The following is a 17,699-nucleotide window of genomic DNA, read 5'->3' as shown; positions in this document are numbered from 1 at the left end:
GTCTAACTCCTCAGGGAAAGATCGTACTTGAAAATTGAATCTGTTTTTGTGCTTTTCAGACCGTGAGGAGCATGAATATGTGTTTCTTCTGCAAATCTGAGCTCTCTGTAAAACATTACGTGTTCTGGCTGAAATGAGCCCTACTGCCAATTCTGAGATGCACTTTGGTCTAACTCCTCACGGAAAGTTCGTACTTGAAAATTGAAGGTGTTTTTCTGCTTTTCAGACCGTGAGGAGCATGAATATGTGTTTCTTGTGCAAATCGGAGCTCTCTGTCAAAAGTCACGTTTTCTGGCTGAATTGAGCCCTACTGCCAATTCTGAGATGTACTTAGGTCTAACTCCTCACGGAAAGCTCGTACTTGAAAATTGAATCTGTTTTTGTGCTTTTCAGACCGTGAGGAGCATGAATATGTGTTTCTTCTGCAAATCTGAGCTCTCCGTCAAACGTTACGTGTTCTGGCTGAAATGAGCCCTACTGCCAATTCTGAGATGCATTTTGGTCTAACTCCTCACGGAAAGCTCGTACTTGAAAATTGAAGGCGTTTTTGTGCTTTTCAGACCGTGAGGAGCATGAATATGTGTTTCTTCTGCAAATCGGAGCTCTCTGTAAAACGTTACGTGTTCTGGCTGAAATGAGCCCTACTGCCAATTCTGAGATGCACTTTGGTCTAACTCCTCACGGAAAGCTCGTACTTGAAAATTGAAGGCGTTTTTGTGCTTTTCAGACCGTGAGGAGCATGAATATGCGTTTCTTCTGCAAATCTGAGCTCTCTGTCAAAAGTGACGTTTTCTGGCTGAATTGAGCCCTACTGCCAATTCTGAGATGCACTTTGATCTAACTCCTCACGGAAAGATCGTACTTGAAAATTGAAGGCGTTTTTGTGCTTTTCAGACCGTGAGGAGCATGAATATGTGTTTCTTCTGCAAATCGGAGCTCTCTGTAAAACGTTACGTGTTCTGGCTGAAATGAGCCCTACTGCCAATTCTGAGATGCACTTTGGTCTAACTCCTCACGGAAAGCTCGTACTTGAAAATATAAGGCGTTTTTGTGCTTTTCAGACCGTGAGGAGCATGAATATGCGTTTCTTCTGCAAATCTGAGCTCTCTGTCAAAAGTGACGTTTTCTGGCTGAATTGAGCCCTACTGCCAATTCTGAGATGCACTTTGATCTAACTCCTCACGGAAAGATCGTACTTGAAAATTGAAGGCGTTTTTGTGCTTTTCAGACCGTGAGGAGCATGAATATGTGTTTCTTCTGCAAATCTGAGCTCTCTGTAAAACGTTACGTGTTCTGGGTGAATTGAGGCCTACTGCCAATTCTGAGATGCACTTTGGTCTAACTCCTCAGGGAAAGATCGTACTTGAAAATTGAAGGCGTTTTTGTGCTTTTCAGACCGTGAGGAGCATGAATATGTGTTTCTTCTGCAAATCTGAGCTCTCTTTCAAAAGTAACGTTTTCTGGCTGAAATGAGCCCTACTGCCAATTCTGAGATGCACTTTGGTCTAACTCCTCACGGAAAGCTTCTACTTGAAAATTGAAGGCGTTTTTGTGCTTTTCAGACCGTGAGAAGCATGAATATGCGTTTCTTCTGCAAATCTGAGCTCTGTGTCAAAAGTGACGTTTTCTGGCTGAATTGAGCCCTACTGCCAATTCTGAGATGCACTTTGGTCTAACTCCTCACGGAAAGCTCGTACTTGAAAATTGAAGGTGTTTTTGTGTTTTTCAGACCGTGAGGAGCATGAATATGTGTTTCTTCTGCAAATCTGAGCTCTGTGTCAAAAGTGATGTTTTCTGGCTGAATTGAGCCCTACTGCCAAATCTGAGATGTACTGAGGTCTAACTCCTCACGGAAAGCTCGTACTTGAAAATTGAAGGTGTTTTTGTGCTTTTCAGACCGTGAGGAGCAGGAATATGTGTTTCTTCTGCAAATCTGAGCCCTCTGTCAAACGTTACGTGTTCTGGCTGAAGTGAGCCCTACTGCAAATTCTGAGATGCACTTTGGTCTAACTCCTCAGGGAAAGATCATACTTGAAAATTGAATCTGTTTTTGTGCTTTTCAGACCGTGAGGAGCATGAATATGTGTTTCTTGTGCAAATCGGAGCTCTCTGTCAAAAGTCACGTTTTCTGGCTGAATTGAGCCCTACTGCCAATTCTGAGATGTACTTAGGTCTAACTCCTCACGGAAAGCTCGTACTTGAAAATTGAATCTGTTTTTGTGCTTTTCAGACCGTGAGGAGCATGAATATGTGTTTCTTCTGCAAATCTGAGCTCTGTGTCAAAAGGGACGTTTTCTGGCTGAATTGAGCCCTACTGCCAATTCTGAGATGCTCTTTGGTCTAACTCCTCAGGGAAAGATCGTACTTTAAAATTGAAGGCGTTTTTGTGCTTTTCAGACCGTGAGGAGCATGAATATGTGTTTCTTCTGCAAATCTGAGCTCTGTGTCAAAAGTGACGTTTTCTGGCTGAATTGAGCCCTTCTGCCAATTCTGAGATGCACTTTGGTCTAACTCCTCAGGGAAAGATCGTACTTGAAAATTGAATCTGTTTTTGTGCTTTTCAGACCGTGAGGAGCATGAATATGTGTTTCTTCTGCAAATCTGAGCTCTCTGTAAAACATTACGTGTTCTGGCTGAAATGAGCCCTACTGCCAATTCTGAGATGCACTTTGGTCTAACTCCTCAAGGAAAGTTCGTACTTGAAAATTGAAGGTGTTTTTCTGCTTTTCAGACCGTGAGGAGCATGAATATGTGTTTCTTGTGCAAATCGGAGCTCTCTGTCAAAAGTCACGTTTTCTGGCTGAATTGAGCCCTACTGCCAATTCTGAGATGTACTTAGGTCTAACTCCTCACGGAAAGCTCGTACTTGAAAATTGAATCTGTTTTTGTGCTTTTCAGACCGTGAGGAGCATGAATATGTGTTTCTTCTGCAAATCTGAGCTCTCTGTCAAACGTTACGTGTTCTGGCTGAAATGAGCCCTACTGCCAATTCTGAGATGCATTTTGGTCTAACTCCTCACGGAAAGCTCGTACTTGAAAATTGAAGGCGTTTTTTTGCTTTTCAGACCGTGAGGAGCATGAATATGTGTTTCTTCTGCAAATCTGAGCTCTCTGTAAAACGTTACGTGTTCTGGCTGAATTGAGCCCTACTGCCAATTCTGAGATGCACTTTGGTCTAACTCCTCAGGGAAAGATCGTACTTGAAAATTGAAGGCATTTTTGTGCTTTTCAGACCGTGAGAAGCATGAATATGCGTTTCTTCTGCAAATCTGAGCTCTGTGTCAAAAGTGACGTTTTCTGGCTGAATTGAGCCCTACTGCCAATTCTGAGATGCACTTTGGTCTAACTCCTCACGGAAAGCTCGTACTTGAAAATTGAAGGCATTTTTGTGTTTTTCAGACTGTGAGGAGCATGAATATCTGTTTCTTCTGCAAATCTGAGCTCTGTGTCAAAAGTGATGTTTTCTGGCTGAATTGAGCCCTACTGCCAAATCTGAGATGTACTGAGGTCTAACTCCTCACGGAAAGCTCGTACTTGAAAATTGAAGGTGTTTTTGTGCTTTTCAGACCGTGAAGAGCAGGAATATGTGTTTCTTCTGCAAATCTGAGCCCTCTGTCAAACGTTACGTGTTCTGGCTGAATTGAGCCCTACTGCCAATTCTGAGATGCACTTTGGTCTAACTCCTCAGGGAAAGATCGTACTTGAAAATTGAATCTGTTTTTGTGCTTTTCAGATCGTCAGGAGCATGGATATGTGTTTCTTCTGCAAATCTGAGCTCTCTGTCAAAAGTGACGTTTTCTGGCTGAATTGAGCCCTACTGCCAATTCTGAGATGCTCTTTGGTCTAACTCCTCAGGGAAAGATCGTACTTGAAAATTGAAGGCGTTTTTGTGCTTTTCAGACCGTGAAGAGCATGAATATGTGTTTCTTCTGCAAATCTGAGCTCTCCGTCAAACGTTACGTGTTCTGGCTGAAATGAGCCCTACTGCCAATTCTGAGATGCATTTTGGTCTAACTCCTCACGGAAAGCTCGTACTTGAAAATTGAAGGCGTTTTTGTGCTTTTCAGACCGTGAGGAGCATGAATATGTGTTTCTTCTGCAAATCGGAGCTCTCTGTAAAACGTTACGTGTTCTGGCTGAAATGAGCCCTACTGCCAATTCTGAGATGCACTTTGGTCTAACTCCTCACGGAAAGCTCGTACTTGAAAATTGAAGGCGTTTTTGTGCTTTTCAGACCGTGAGGAGCATGAATATGCGTTTCTTCTGCAAATCTGAGCTCTCTGTCAAAAGTGACGTTTTCTGGCTGAATTGAGCCCTACTGCCAATTCTGAGATGCACTTTGATCTAACTCCTCACGGAAAGATCGTACTTGAAAATTGAAGGCGTTTTTGTGCTTTTCAGACCGTGAGGAGCATGAATATGTGTTTCTTCTGCAAATCGGAGCTCTCTGTAAAACGTTACGTGTTCTGGCTGAAATGAGCCCTACTGCCAATTCTGAGATGCACTTTGGTCTAACTCCTCACGGAAAGCTCGTACTTGAAAATTGAAGGCGTTTTTGTGCTTTTCAGACCGTGAGGAGCATGAATATGCGTTTCTTCTGCAAATCTGAGCTCTCTGTAAAACATTACGTGTTCTGGCTGAAATGAGTCCTACTGCCAATTCTGAGATGCACTTTGGTCTAACTCCTCACGGAAAGTTCGTACTTGAAAATTGAAGGTGTTTTTCTGCTTTTCAGACCGTGAGGAGCATGAATATGTGTTTCTTGTGCAAATCGGAGCTCTCTGTAAAAAGTCACGTTTTCTGGCTGAATTGAGACTTACTGCCAATTCTGAGATGCACTTTGGTCTAACTCCTCAGGGAAAGATCGTACTTGAAAATTGAATCTGTTTTTGTGCTTTTCAGACCGTGAGGAGCATGAATATGTGTTTCTTCTGCAAATCTGAGCTCTCCGTCAAACGTTACGTGTTCTGGCTGAAATGAGCCCTACTGCCAATTTTGAGATGCATTTTGGTCTAACTCCTCACGGAAAGCTCGTACTTGAAAATTGAAGGCGTTTTTGTGCTTTTCAGACCATGAGGAGCATGAATATGTGTTTCTTCTGCAAATCTGAGCTCTCTGTAAAACGTTACGTGTTCTGGCTGAATTGAGCCCTACTGCCAATTCTGAGATGCACTTTGGTCTAACTCCTCAGGGAAAGATCGTACTTGAAAATTGAAGGCATTTTTGTGCTTTTCAGACCGTGAGAAGCATAAATATGCGTTTCTTCTGCAAATCTGAGCTCTGTGTCAAAAGTGACGTTTTCTGGCTGAATTGAGCCCTACTGCCAATTCTGAGATGCACTTTGGTCTAACTCCTCACGGAAAGCTCGTACTTGAAAATTGAAGGTGTTTTTGTGTTTTTCAGACTGTGAGGAGCATGAATATGTGTTTCTTCTGCAAATCTGAGCTCTGTGTCAAAAGTGATGTTTTCTGGCTCTGAATTCTGAATTGGCTCAATGAATTGAGCCCTACTGCCAATTCTAAGATGCACTTTGGTCTAACTCCTCAGGGAAAGATCGTACTTGAAAATTGAATCTGTTTTTGTGCTTTTCAGACCGTGAGGAGCATGAATATGTGTTTCTTCTGCAAATCTCAGCCCTCTGTCAAACGTTACGTGTTCTGGCTGAAATGAGCCCTACTGCCATTTCTGAGATGCACTTTGGTCTAACTCCTCAGGGAAAGATCGTACTTGAAAATTGAATCTGTTTTTGTGTTTTTCAGACCGTCAGGAGCATGGATATGTGTTTCTTCTGCAAATCTGAGCTCTGTGTCAAAAGTGATGTTTTCTGGCTGAATTGAGCCCTACTGCCAATTCTGAGATGTACTTTGGTCTAACTCCTCAGGGAAAGATCGTACTTGAAAATTGAAGGCGTTTTTGTGCTTTTCAGACGGTGAGGAGCATGAATATGTGTTTCTTCTGCAAATCTGAGCTCTCTGTCAAAAGTGACGTTTTCTGGCTGAATTGAGCCCTACTGCCAATTCTGAGATGCACTTTGGTCTAACTCCTCACGGAAAGCTCGTACTTGAAAATTGAAGGCGTTTTTGTGCTTTTCAGACCATCAGGAGCATGAATATGTGTTTCTTCTGCAAATCTGAGCCCTCTGTCAAACGTTACGTGTTCTGGCTGAAATGAGCCCTACTGCCAATTCTGAGATGCACTTTGGTCTAACTCCTCAGGGAAAGATCGTACTTGAAAATTGAATCTGTTTTTGTGCTTTTCAGACCGTTAGGAGCATGGATATGTGTTTCTTCTGCAAATCTGAGCTCTCTGTCAAAAGTGACGTTTTCTGGCTGAATTGAGCCCTACTGCCAATTCTGAGGTGCACTTTGGTCTAACTCCTCACGGCAAGCTCGTACTTGAAAATTGAAGGCGTTTTTGTGCTTTTCAGACCGTGAGGAGCATGAATATGTGTTTCTTCTGCAAATCTGAGCCCTCTGTCAAACGTTACGTGTTCTGGCTGAAATGAGCCCAACTGCCATTTCTGAGATGCACTTTGGTCTAACTCCTCAGGGAAAGATCGTACTTGAAAATTGAATCTGTTTTTGTGTTTTTCAGATCGTCAGGAGCATGGATATGTGTTTCTTCTGCAAATCTGAGCTCTGTGTGAAAAGTGATGTTTTCTGGCTGAATTGAGCCCTACTGCCAATTCTGAGATGTACTTAGGTCTAACTCCTCACGGAAAGCTCGTACTTGAAAATTGAAGGCGTTTTTGTGCTTTTCAGACCGTGAGGAGCATGAATATGTGTTTCTTCTGCAAATCTGAGCTCTCTGTCAAACGTTACGTGTTCTGGCTGAATTGAGCCCTACTGCCAATTCTGAGATGCACTTTGGTCTAACTCCTCACTACAAACTCGTACTTGAAAATTGAAGGCGTTTTTGTGCTTTTCAGACGGTGAGGAGCATGAATATGTGTTTCTTCTGCAAATCTGAGCTCTCTGTCAAAAGTGACGTTTTCTGGCTGAATTGAGCCCTACTGCCAATTCTGAGATGCACTTTGGTCTAACTCCTCACAGAAAGCTCGTACTTGAAAATTGAAGGCGTTTTTGTGCTTTTCAGACCGTCAGGAGCATGGATATGTGTTTCTTCTGCAAATCTGAGCTCTGTGTCAAAAGTGACGTTTTCTGGCTGAATTGAGCCCTACTGCCAATTCTGAGATGCACTTTGGTCTAACTCCTCAGGGAAAGATCGTACTTGAAAATTGAATCTGTTTTTGTGCTTTTCAGATCGTCAGGAGCATGGATTTGTGTTTCTTCTGCAAATCTGAGCTCTCTGTCAAAAGTGACGTTTTCTGGCTGAATTGAGCCCTACTGCCAATTCTGAGATGCTCTTTGGTCTAACACCTCAGGGAAAGATCGTACTTGAAAATTGAAGGCATTTTTGTGCTTTTCAGACCGTCAGGAGCATGGATATGTGTTTCTTCTGCAAATCTGAGCTCTGTGTCAAAAGTGACGTTTTCTGGCTGAATTGAGCCCTACTGCCAATTCTGAGATGCACTTTGGTCTAACTCCTTACGGCAAGCTCGTACTTGAAAATTGAAGGCGTTTTTGTGCTTTTCAGACCGTGAGGAGCATGAATATGTGTTTCTTCTGCAAATCTGAGCCCTCTGTCAAACGTTACGTGTTCTGGCTGAAATGAGCCCTACTGCCAATTCTGAGATGCACTTTGGTCTAACTCCTCAGGGAAAGATCGTACTTGAAAATTGAATCTGTTTTTGTGCTTTTCAGATCGTCAGGAGCATGGATATGTGTTTCTTCTGCAAATCTGAGCCCTCTGTCAAAAGTGACGTTTTCTGGCTGAATTGAGCCCTACTGCCAATTCTGAGATGCTCTTTGGTCTAACTCCTCAGGGAAAGATCGTACTTGAAAATTGAAGGCATTTTTGTGCTTTTCAGACCGTCAGGAGCATGGATATGTGTTTCTTCTGCAAATCTGAGCTCTGTGTCAAAAGTGACGTTTTCTGGCTGAATTGAGCCCTACTGCCAATTCTGAGATGCACTTCGGTCTAACTCCTCAGGGAAAGATCGTACTTGAAAATTGAAGGCGTTTTTGTGCTTTTCAGACGGTGAGGAGCATGAATATGTGTTTCTTCTGCAAATCTGAGCTCTCTGTCAAAAGTGACGTTTTCTGGCTGAATTGAGCCCTACTGCCAATTCTGAGATGCACTTTGGTCTAACTCCTCACGGAAAGCTCGTACTTGAAAATTGAAGGCGTTTTTGTGCTTTTCAGACCGTGAGGAGCATGGATATGTGTTTCTTCTGCAAATCTGAGCTCTCTGTCAAAAGTGACGTTTTCTGGCTGAATTGAGCCCTACTGCCAATTCTGAGATGCACTTTGGTCTAACTCCTCACTGCAAACTCGTACTTGAAAATTGAAGGCGTTTTTGTGCTTTTCAGACCGTGAGGAGCATGAATATGTGTTTCTTCTGCAAATCTCAGCCCTCTGTCAAACGTTACGTGTTCTGGCTGAAATGAGCCCTACTGCCATTTCTGAGATGCACTTTGGTCTAACTCCTCAGGGAAAGATCGTACTTGAAAATTGAATCTGTTTTTGTGCTTTTCAGACCGTGAGGAGCATGAATATGTGTTTCTTGTGCAAATCGGAGCTCTCTGTCAAACGTTACGTGTTCTGGCTGAAATGAGCCCTACTGCCAATTCTGAGATGCACTTTGGTCTAACTCCTCAGGGAAAGATCGTACTTGAAAATTGAAGGCGTTTTTGTGCTTTTCAGACGGTGAGGAGCATGAATATGTGTTTCTTCTGCAAATCTGAGCTCTCTGTCAAAAGTGACGTTTTCTGGCTGAATTGAGCCCTACTGCCAATTCTGAGATGCACTTTGGTCTAACTCCTCACGGAAAGCTCGTACTTGAAAATTGAAGGCGTTTTTGTGCTTTTCAGACCGTCAGGAGCATGAATATGTGTTTCTTCTGCAAATCTGAGCCCTCTGTCAAACGTTACGTGTTCTGGCTGAAATGAGCCCTACTGCCAATTCTGAGATGCACTTTGGTCTAACTCCTCAGGGAAAGATCGTACTTGAAAATTGAATCTGTTTTTGTGCTTTTCAGACCGTTAGGAGCATGGATATGTGTTTCTTCTGCAAGTCTGAGCTCTCTGTCAAAAGTGACGTTTTCTGGCTGAATTGAGCCCTACTGCCAATTCTGAGGTGCACTTTGGTCTAACTCCTCACGGCAAGCTCGTACTTGAAAATTGAAGGCGTTTTTGTGCTTTTTAGACCGTGAGGAGCATGAATATGTGTTTCTTCTGCAAATCTCAGCCCTCTGTCAAACGTTACGTGTTCTGGCTGAAATGAGCCCTACTGCCATTTCTGAGATGCACTTTGGTCTAACTCCTCAGGGAAAGATCGTACTTGAAAATTGAATCTGTTTTTGTGTTTTTCAGACCGTCAGGAGCATGGATATGTGTTTCTTCTGCAAATCTGAGCTCTGTGTCAAAAGTGATGTTTTCTGGCTGAATTGAGCCCTACTGCCAATTCTAAGATGTACTTAGGTCTAACTCCTCACAGAAAGCTCGTACTTGAAAATTGAAGGCGTTTTTGTGCTTTTCAGACCGTGAGGAGCATGAATATGTGTTTCTTCTGCAAATCTGAGCCCTCTGTCAAACGTTACGTGTTCTGGCTGAAATGAGCCCTACTGCCAATTCTGAGATGCACTTTGGTCTAACTCCTCAGGGAAAGATCGTACTTGAAAATTGAATCTGTTTTTGTGCTTTTCAGATCGTCAGGAGCATGGATATGTGTTTCTTCTGCAAATCTGAGGTCTCTGTCAAAAGTGACGTTTTCTGGCTGAATTGAGCCCTACTGCCAATTCTGAGATGCACTTTGGTCTAACTCCTCACGGAAAGCTCGTACTTGAAAATTGAAGGCGTTTTTGTGCTTTTCAGACCGTGAGGAGCATGGATATGTGTTTCTTCTGCAAATCTGAGCTCTCTGTCAAAAGTGACGTTTTCTGGCTGAATTGAGCCCTACTGCCAATTCTGAGATGCACTTTGGTCTAACTCCTCACGGAAAGCTCGTACTTGAAAATTGAAGGCGTTTTTGTGCTTTTCAGACCGTGAGGAGCATGAATATGTGTTTCTTCTGCAAATCTGAACTCTGTGTCAAAAGTGATGTTTTCTGGCTGAATTGAGCCCAACTGCCAATTCTGAGATGTACTTAGGTCTAACTCCTCACGGAAAGCTCGTACTTGAAAATTGAAGGCGTTTTTGTGCTTTTCAGACCGTCAGGAGCATGGATATGTGTTTCTTCTGCAAATCTGAGCTCTGTGTCAAAAGTGATGTTTTCTGGCTGAATTGAGCCCTACTGCCAATTCTGAGATGTACTTAGGTCTAACTCCTCACGGAAAGCTCGTACTTGAAAATTGAAGGCGTTTTTGTGCTTTTCAGACCGTGAGGAGCAGGAATATGTGTTTCTTCTGCAAATCTGAGCTCTCTGTCAAACGTTACGTGTTCTGGCTGAATTGAGCCCTACTGCCAATTCTGAGATGCACTTTGGTCTAACTCCTCAGGGAAAGATCGTACTTCAAAATTGAAGACGTTTTTGTGCTTTTCAGACGGTGAGGAGCATGAATATGTGTTTCTTCTGCAAATCTGAGCCCTCTGTCAAACGTTACGTTTTCTGGCTGAATTGAGCCCTACTGCCAATTCTGAGATGCACTTTGGTCTAAGTCCTCACGGAAAGCTCGTACTTGAAAATTGAAGGCGTTTTTGTGCTTTTCAGACCGTGAGGAGTATGAATATGTGTTTCTTGTGCAAATCGGAGCTCTCTGTCAAACGTTACGTGTTCTGGCTGAAATGAGCCCTACTGCCAATTCTGAGATGCACTTTGGTCTAACTCCTCACGGAAAGCTCGTACTTGAAAATTGAAGGCGTTTTTGTGCTTTTCAGACCGTGAGGAGCATGGATATGTGTTTCTTCTGCAAATCTGAGCTCTCTGTCAAAAGTGACGTTTTCTGGCTGAATTGAGCCCTACTGCCAATTCTGAGATGCACTTTGGTCTAACTCCTCACTGCAAACTCGTACTTGAAAATTGAAGGCGTTTTTGTGCTTTTCAGACCGTGAGGAGCATGAATATGTGTTTCTTCTGCAAATCTCAGCCCTCTGTCAAACGTTACGTGTTCTGGCTGAAATGAGCCCTACTGCCATTTCTGAGATGCACTTTGGTCTAACTCCTCAGGGAAAGATCGTACTTGAAAATTGAATCTGTTTTTGTGCTTTTCAGACCGTGAGGAGCATGAATATGTGTTTCTTGTGCAAATCGGAGCTCTCTGTCAAACGTTACGTGTTCTGGCTGAAATGAGCCCTACTGCCAATTCTGAGATGCACTTCGGTCTAACTCCTCAGGGAAAGATCGTACTTGAAAATTGAAGGCGTTTTTGTGCTTTTCAGACGGTGAGGAGCATGAATATGTGTTTCTTCTGCAAATCTGAGCTCTCTGTCAAAAGTGACGTTTTCTGGCTGAATTGAGCCCTACTGCCAATTCTGAGATTCACTTTGGTCTAACTCCTCACGGAAAGCTCGTACTTGAAAATTGAAGGCGTTTTTGTGCTTTTCAGACCGTGAGGAGCATGGATATGTGTTTCTTCTGCAAATCTGAGCTCTCTGTCAAAAGTGACGTTTTCTGGCTGAATTGAGCCCTACTGCCAATTCTGAGATGCACTTTGGTCTAACTCCTCACTGCAAACTCGTACTTGAAAATTGAAGGCGTTTTTGTGCTTTTCAGACCATGAGGAGCATGAATATGTGTTTCTTCTGCAAATCTCAGCCCTCTGTCAAACGTTACGTGTTCTGGCTGAAATGAGCCCTACTGCCATTTCTGAGATGCACTTTGGTCTAACTCCTCAGGGAAAGATCGTACTTGAAAATTGAATCTGTTTTTGTGCTTTTCAGACCGTGAGGAGCATGAATATGTGTTTCTTGTGCAAATCGGAGCTCTCTGTCAAACGTTACGTGTTCTGGCTGAAATGAGCCCTACTGCCAATTCTGAGATGCACTTTGGTCTAACTCCTCAGGGAAAGATCGTACTTGAAAATTGAAGGCGTTTTTGTGCTTTTCAGACGGTGAGGAGCATGAATATGTGTTTCTTCTGCAAATCTGAGCTCTCTGTCAAAAGTGACGTTTTCTGGCTGAATTGAGCCCTACTGCCAATTCTGAGATGCACTTTGGTCTAACTCCTCACGGAAAGCTCGTACTTGAAAATTGAAGGCGTTTTTGTGCTTTTCAGACCGTCAGGAGCATGAATATGTGTTTCTTCTGCAAATCTGAGCCCTCTGTCAAACGTTACGTGTTCTGGCTGAAATGAGCCCTACTGCCAATTCTGAGATGCACTTTGGTCTAACTCCTCAGGGAAAGATCGTACTTGAAAATTGAATCTGTTTTTGTGCTTTTCAGACCGTTAGGAGCATGGATATGTGTTTCTTCTGCAAATCTGAGCTCTCTGTCAAAAGTGACGTTTTCTGGCTGAATTGAGCCCTACTGCCAATTCTGAGGTGCACTTTGGTCTAACTCCTCACGGCAAGCTCGTACTTGAAAATTGAAGGCGTTTTTGTGCTTTTTAGACCGTGAGGAGCATGAATATGTGTTTCTTCTGCAAATCTCAGCCCTCTGTCAAACGTTACGTGTTCTGGCTGAAATGAGCCCTACTGCCATTTCTGAGATGCACTTTGGTCTAACTCCTCAGGGAAAGATCGTACTTGAAAATTGAATCTGTTTTTGTGTTTTTCAGACCGTCAGGAGCATGGATATGTGTTTCTTCTGCAAATCTGAGCTCTGTGTCAAAAGTGATGTTTTCTGGCTGAATTGAGCCCTACTGCCAATTCTAAGATGTACTTAGGTCTAACTCCTCACAGAAAGCTCGTACTTGAAAATTGAAGGCGTTTTTGTGCTTTTCAGACCGTGAGGAACATGAATATGTGTTTCTTCTGCAAATCTCAGCCCTCTGTCAAAAGTGACGTTTTCTGGCTGAATTGAGCCCTACTGCCAATTCTGAGGTGCACTTTGGTCTAACTCCTCACGGCAAGCTCGTACTTGAAAATTGAAGGCGTTTTTGTGCTTTTTAGACCGTGAGGAGCATGAATATGTGTTTCTTCTGCAAATCTCAGCCCTCTGTCAAACGTTACGTGTTCTGGCTGAAATGAGCCCTACTGCCATTTCTGAGATGCACTTTGGTCTAACTCCTCAGGGAAAGATCGTACTTGAAAATTGAATCTGTTTTTGTGTTTTTCAGACCGTCAGGAGCATGGATATGTGTTTCTTCTGCAAATCTGAGCTCTGTGTCAAAAGTGATGTTTTCTGGCTGAATTGAGCCCTACTGCCAATTCTAAGATGTACTTAGGTCTAACTCCTCACAGAAAGCTCGTACTTGAAAATTGAAGGCGTTTTTGTGCTTTTCAGACCGTGAGGAACATGAATATGTGTTTCTTCTGCAAATCTGAGCTCTCTGTCAAACGTTACGTGTTCTGGCTGAATTGAGCCCTACTGCCAATTCTGAGATGCACTTTGGTCTAACTCCTCAGGGAAAGATCGTACTTCAAAATTGAAGGCGTTTTTGTGCTTTTCAGACGGTGAGGAGCATGAATATGTGTTTCTTCTGCAAATTTGAGCTCTCTGTCAAAAGTGACGTTTTCTGGCTGAATTGAGCCCTACTGCCAATTCTGAGATGCACTTTGGTCTAACTCCACACGGAAAGCTCGTACTTGAAAATTGAAGGCGTTTTTGTGCTTTTCAGACCGTGAGGAGCATGAATATGTGTTTCTTCTGCAAATCTGAGCCCTCTGTCAAACGTTACGTGTTCTGGCTGAAATGAGCCCTACTGCCAATTCTGAGATGCACTTTGGTCTAACTCCTCAGGGAAAGATCGTACTTGAAAATTGAATCTGTTTTTGTGCTTTTCAGATCGTCAGGAGCATGGATATGTGTTTCTTCTGCAAATCTGAGGTCTCTGTCAAAAGTGACGTTTTCTGGCTGAATTGAGCCCTACTGCCAATTCTGAGATGCACTTTGGTCTAACTCCTCACGGAAAGCTCGTACTTGAAAATTGAAGGCGTTTTTGTGCTTTTCAGACCGTGAGGAGCATGGATATGTGTTTCTTCTGCAAATCTGAGCTCTCTGTCAAAAGTGACGTTTTCTGGCTGAATTGAGCCCTACTGCCAATTCTGAGATGCACTTTGGTCTAACTCCTCACGGAAAGCTCGTACTTGAAAATTGAAGGCGTTTTTGTGCTTTTCAGACCGTGAGTAGCATGAATATGTGTTTCTTCTGCAAATCTGAGCTCTGTGTCAAAAGTGATGTTTTCTGGCTGAATTGAGCCCTACTGCCAATTCTGAGATGTACTTAGGTCTAACTCCTCACGGAAAGCTCGTACTTGAAAATTGAAGGCGTTTTTGTGCTTTTCAGACCGTCAGGAGCATGGATATGTGTTTCTTCTGCAAATCTGAGCTCTGTGTCAAAAGTGATGTTTTCTGGCTGAATTGAGCCCTACTGCCAATTCTGAGATGTACTTAGGTCTAACTCCTCACGGAAAGCTCGTACTTGAAAATTGAAGGCGTTTTTGTGCTTTTCAGACCGTGAGGAGCAGGAATATGTGTTTCTTCTGCAAATCTGAGCTCTCTGTCAAACGTTACGTGTTCTGGCTGAATTGAGCCCTACTGCCAATTCTGAGATGCACTTTGGTCTAACTCCTCAGGGAAAGATCGTACTTCAAAATTGAAGACGTTTTTGTGCTTTTCAGACGGTGAGGAGCATGAATATGTGTTTCTTCTGCAAATCTGAGCCCTCTGTCAAACGTTACGTTTTCTGGCTGAATTGAGCCCTACTGCCAATTCTGAGATGCACTTTGGTCTAAGTCCTCACGGAAAGCTCGTACTTGAAAATTGAAGGCGTTTTTGTGCTTTTCAGACCGTGAGGAGTATGAATATGTGTTTCTTGTGCAAATCGGAGCTCTCTGTCAAACGTTACGTGTTCTGGCTGAAATGAGCCCTACTGCCATTTCTGAGATGCACTTTGGTCTAACTCCTCAGGGAAAGATCGTACTTGAAAATTGAATCTGTTTTTGTGTTTTTCAGACCGTCAGGAGCATGGATATGTGTTTCTTCTGCAAATCTGAGCTCTGTGTCAAAAGTGATGTTTTCTGGCTGAATTGAGCCCTACTGCCAATTCTAAGATGTACTTAGGTCTAACTCCTCACGGAAAGCTTCTACTTGAAAATTGAAGGCGTTTTTGTGCTTTTCAGACCGTGAGGAGCATGAATATGTGTTTCTTCTGCAAATCTGAGCTCTCTTTCAAAAGTAACGTTTTCTGGCTGAAATGAGCCCTACTGCCAATTCTGAGATGCACTTTGGTCTAACTCCTCACGGAAAGCTTCTACTTGAAAATTGAAGGCGTTTTTGTGCTTTTCAGACCGTGAGAAGCATGAATATGCGTTTCTTCTGCAAATCTGAGCTCTGTGTCAAAAGTGACGTTTTCTGGCTGAATTGAGCCCTACTGCCAATTCTGAGATGCACTTTGGTCTAACTCCTCACGGAAAGCTCGTACTTGAAAATTGAAGGTGTTTTTGTGTTTTTCAGACCGTGAGGAGCATGAATATGTGTTTCTTCTGCAAATCTGAGCTCTGTGTCAAAAGTGATGTTTTCTGGCTGAATTGAGCCCTACTGCCAAATCTGAGATGTACTGAGGTCTAACTCCTCACGGAAAGCTCGTACTTGAAAATTGAAGGTGTTTTTGTGCTTTTCAGACCGTGAGGAGCAGGAATATGTGTTTCTTCTGCAAATCTGAGCCCTCTGTCAAACGTTACGTGTTCTGGCTGAAGTGAGCCCTACTGCAAATTCTGAGATGCACTTTGGTCTAACTCCTCAGGGAAAGATCATACTTGAAAATTGAATCTGTTTTTGTGCTTTTCAGACCGTGAGGAGCATGAATATGTGTTTCTTGTGCAAATCGGAGCTCTCTGTCAAAAGTCACGTTTTCTGGCTGAATTGAGCCCTACTGCCAATTCTGAGATGTACTTAGGTCTAACTCCTCACGGAAAGCTCGTACTTGAAAATTGAATCTGTTTTTGTGCTTTTCAGACCGTGAGGAGCATGAATATGTGTTTCTTCTGCAAATCTGAGCTCTGTGTCAAAAGGGACGTTTTCTGGCTGAATTGAGCCCTACTGCCAATTCTGAGATGCTCTTTGGTCTAACTCCTCAGGGAAAGATCGTACTTTAAAATTGAAGGCGTTTTTGTGCTTTTCAGACCGTGAGGAGCATGAATATGTGTTTCTTCTGCAAATCTGAGCTCTGTGTCAAAAGTGACGTTTTCTGGCTGAATTGAGCCCTTCTGCCAATTCTGAGATGCACTTTGGTCTAACTCCTCAGGGAAAGATCGTACTTGAAAATTGAATCTGTTTTTGTGCTTTTCAGACCGTGAGGAGCATGAATATGTGTTTCTTCTGCAAATCTGAGCTCTCTGTAAAACATTACGTGTTCTGGCTGAAATGAGCCCTACTGCCAATTCTGAGATGCACTTTGGTCTAACTCCTCAAGGAAAGTTCGTACTTGAAAATTGAAGGTGTTTTTCTGCTTTTCAGACCGTGAGGAGCATGAATATGTGTTTCTTGTGCAAATCGGAGCTCTCTGTCAAAAGTCACGTTTTCTGGCTGAATTGAGCCCTACTGCCAATTCTGAGATGTACTTAGGTCTAACTCCTCACGGAAAGCTCGTACTTGAAAATTGAATCTGTTTTTGTGCTTTTCAGACCGTGAGGAGCATGAATATGTGTTTCTTCTGCAAATCTGAGCTCTCTGTCAAACGTTACGTGTTCTGGCTGAAATGAGCCCTACTGCCAATTCTGAGATGCATTTTGGTCTAACTCCTCACGGAAAGCTCGTACTTGAAAATTGAAGGCGTTTTTTTGCTTTTCAGACCGTGAGGAGCATGAATATGTGTTTCTTCTGCAAATCTGAGCTCTCTGTAAAACGTTACGTGTTCTGGCTGAATTGAGCCCTACTGCCAATTCTGAGATGCACTTTGGTCTAACTCCTCAGGGAAAGATCGTACTTGAAAATTGAAGGCATTTTTGTGCTTTTCAGACCGTGAGAAGCATGAATATGCGTTTCTTCTGCAAATCTGAGCTCTGTGTCAAAAGTGACGTTTTCTGGCTGAATTGAGCCCTACTGCCAATTCTGAGATGCACTTTGGTCTAACTCCTCACGGAAAGCTCGTACTTGAAAATTGAAGGCATTTTTGTGTTTTTCAGACTGTGAGGAGCATGAATATCTGTTTCTTCTGCAAATCTGAGCTCTGTGTCAAAAGTGATGTTTTCTGGCTGAATTGAGCCCTACTGCCAAATCTGAGATGTACTGAGGTCTAACTCCTCACGGAAAGCTCGTACTTGAAAATTGAAGGTGTTTTTGTGCTTTTCAGACCGTGAAGAGCAGGAATATGTGTTTCTTCTGCAAATCTGAGCCCTCTGTCAAACGTTACGTGTTCTGGCTGAATTGAGCCCTACTGCCAATTCTGAGATGCACTTTGGTCTAACTCCTCAGGGAAAGATCGTACTTGAAAATTGAATCTGTTTTTGTGCTTTTCAGATCGTCAGGAGCATGGATATGTGTTTCTTCTGCAAATCTGAGCTCTCTGTCAAAAGTGACGTTTTCTGGCTGAATTGAGCCCT

Source organism: Pantherophis guttatus, chromosome 3, assembly GCF_059756535.1.
Source record: "Pantherophis guttatus breed Tessera chromosome 3, ASM5975653v1, whole genome shotgun sequence".
Classification (NCBI taxonomy): domain Eukaryota; kingdom Metazoa; phylum Chordata; class Lepidosauria; order Squamata; family Colubridae; genus Pantherophis; species Pantherophis guttatus.
Note: the sequence above shows the minus strand (reverse complement) of the source record.